At 35.1% G+C, this 3392-nt stretch overlaps 1 pseudogene; it reads right to left on the minus strand.

Annotated features, from left to right (window-relative positions):
- Positions 1 to 833: 833 nt before the first annotated feature.
- On the minus strand, positions 834 to 3116 carry LOC140858010 (uncharacterized; annotated as a pseudogene).
- Positions 3117 to 3392: the final 276 nt, after the last annotated feature.

A 3392-nucleotide genomic window follows, 5' to 3' on the forward strand; every position in this document is an offset into this window, starting at 1 on the left:
AAGAAAAGCAAAGCTAATTAGCATGGGTTTGGCATGCATGTAATATTAAGAAAGTACATTGCCTAACTTAATATGGCTTGACAAGCTATTTAAGCAACTAAGCAAATCCAACCTTTTGTTCCAAAGAAGGATGAGACCGATAAGCAGATGAGACCTGGTTGCTTCTTGCTAGTAACAAAGAAATGATGAGACCGATAAGCAGATGTGTGACAAGAAGATTGATCGATCCAAACTACAATAATAAGGCACACTGTAGGATATTGTATTTCGCACACTAAATTTCCTGCACGAATAGCCTGCAAGTGTACAAAAACTTGATGTTTGCATCAGGACCAATAACGCTAAGAGAGAAGGGATCGGTTCATGGCCACACGCATGAGAGCCTGCAGGACAAGAATTTAGGCAAAACCCACCCACTTTTCTTGGTTTTCTGACAAAAATGAAATTTAAACGGAAACTGTTCTAACTAAATGCCTTGGGAAAGATCTTTTTTTTCTTTTTCTCTCTTTCTCGTTCAAGTAAAGCAAGTTACATATGTAACTCTTAAACGGAAATCCCTTCATATCCATGCAATAGTCTCTATCTGTTCCTCTTTCGACTCATAAAGCAGAAGATTTGGTTATTGAATTCTTTTCATTAGCATTCACAAAATTATACATCAACCTGTTAATCTCATAAGACAGACCATTCTCATGCCTTCCCCCACACCATCCTAAGGATATTTCATAAAATATCTTCATGCTGGACAAGAAATGAGATGCCCAAAGGGGCCCACTAGATTTAGAATTTGCTGAGATAAATAACAACAGTGATTTACTTCTGGGATATGACACTGATGAGAAATTCTTTACCAACCATTTCACTTCACCATTATGTTTATATTCTTATATATATGCTCTACACAGAGATACAACAGACACAGGATGAAAAGAGATTCCACTGACTACCACAGGTCTCCTCCAAAAATCAATTCCCCACAAATCCATGAGAGATGATAATGCAATGGAATAAAGTTTCTTGTATGTTGGAACATAGTGTGAATTAATATCAAAGCAGCAGAGAGACTGGCTTCTCAAACTATCCTCCTCTTGACCAAAACCACCAAGATTGTTGCAATTGCCAATGCTATGAAGGATGCTCCTACAGCGACATCCACATTAGACCCAATGGAGCCGGTACTCTTTGTGCTGCTAGAGCTCTGAGCTCCTGTTGAAGTCCCCAAAAGATCTTGAAGGAAGTTGGATATATGACTTACCATCTCTGTTACTTTCAGCTTGATGTGACCCATTATTTCTGTAAAGACTGAGGTTTGGAGTCTCCTGCAGGACTTTTTGGGCTCTCGGGATATTCTTTGGTGCACTCATTTTCACCAACAGATTCCTCAAAATCCACATTTGTTTCAGCCTGGAGAACAACTGCAGACATAACAGCTCACACAAACCATAGTCACTATGAAATAAACCCACAGAGAAAAGGGAGAAATTTGTTATCCATAATTTAAACAAATGCTTACCAGACTGCTGAGTCCTGTAGAACTCCATAACCTTCTCATTTTTCATTACAGCATCCCAAACATTCTTATCAGCCGCAAGTGAAGCAACAACATCCTTCACATGAACATCAAGACAATAAAAATAACTCCTTCAATCTCTACCAGTATTAGTGAAGATTAAAAAAAAAAAAAAAAAAAAAGAAAGATAACTTCATTTTTTTCTTCATAATAATGACAAATAAAACAAAATAATAATAATAATAATAATAATAATATATAAAGGTGAACTAAAAAACAATCTAATTGTTACAATATATGAAGCCAATAAATCCTTCCCCATATATTTCTAATCAAGCAACCTCAGCTACTTTGCAAATAAAAGATTCTTGGATACCAATGTACTTCCATCTGGTTGAGTTTTTCAATTTCACTCATAAATTTTTCAACTTTATCATCAAACTTTCCTATCTTTTGGTTGCATGACTAACTATATTACATGGACTCAGGTATATGCCAAGTGCTGCTGAAAAATGAGTCTTTTTTTTGTATTCCTGCTGGAAAAAGGGTTTTCCATAATTTTAAAAAATTTCTCTTTACCCAAACAACTTACATGTTGTATTATACAGGTTGAGACATTCTATTGACATCAAATGAGATCCTAAGAGAATCGTTCAACGGAAAAATGAAAAATCCCAGACAATTCTGAAATGGAAAACAGCAGCAGCTTTCATGCAGCTGCTTATCAGTCATTGAGGACTCAGGATTGTCACCTAACTTAGCAAATACCATGAATGTGTTTCTTAATCATTGAGAGTTGAGATGTCAATTCCTAAATCATAACTTGATTTTATGAACTTCATAGTTCGAAGCCTTGCTCAAAACTCCAAATCAAACAGAAACATTCTGATTTTGGAAGGACTAAATATGAAATTGGAGTTGGTTTCAGAGCTTTAGCCAAAACTAAATATGGGCCCAAATCAAATGTTTATAGGAGCTATTTATGTTACTTTCCTTGTGTTACTCCACTATTTTAAAAGCTAAGAAGCATTTCTCTAAATTAGACTTTTTTGAATTTTTAGTAGATTTGAAAAAATTGTAATTTCTAACACTAGTACTGTAACACTAAGTTTAACAAAGAACAAGATAAAAGTATGGACTCTTTGATGTGAATTTAGGGCCTGTTTGGCAATGTTTTTATTTCTTTATAAAAGCAAAAATAAAAATCCAAGATTTAAACTTTTTGGAGCTATCGTTCTACTTTTTATTCTTCAAAAGTTGTTTTAGTTATTTCTAGAAAAAAATTAAAGTAAGAAATTGTTACTTTAAATATTTTAAAAAATAAGAAACTCGTGCTTTTTATCACTACTACTAGCACAGCCATAGCCGACTACACTATTGCTTTTGCAACTGCCGTAACTACTACCACCACTATTATTGCCTCTAATACATCACTATTGCCACAACCTTTGTTGTTTTTGTCACCGCCTCTGCCATGATACTGCTGCCACTGTAGCCACCTCCATTATATGACTGCCACCATTGCCACTTCAGCTTACATCATAACCCACACCACCACCGCCACCACCACCACTCTGCCTTTTGTGACACTACCATTGTTCCCCATCACTTACATCATGATAGTTGTTGCTACCTTTACTGCCACTATCACCATCGCTACCATAGTTATATTTTTAAATATTTTACTAAACATGCCAATATTTTTAAAAGTTTGAAAGTAGAAGAAATTTTAGAAAAATGAGAGTGATGCCAAATGGTGCATTAGATTACACCTTTTGGCAAAGTTTAGCTATTTTTATAACACAAATCTCCTAGATTAACACCTTTTGGCAAAGTTAGCTATTTTATAACACAAATCTCCTAGACACTTAGATGGTCATAT

This window comes from Elaeis guineensis, chromosome 5 (assembly GCF_000442705.2).
Source record: "Elaeis guineensis isolate ETL-2024a chromosome 5, EG11, whole genome shotgun sequence".
Lineage (NCBI taxonomy): Eukaryota > Viridiplantae > Streptophyta > Magnoliopsida > Arecales > Arecaceae > Elaeis > Elaeis guineensis.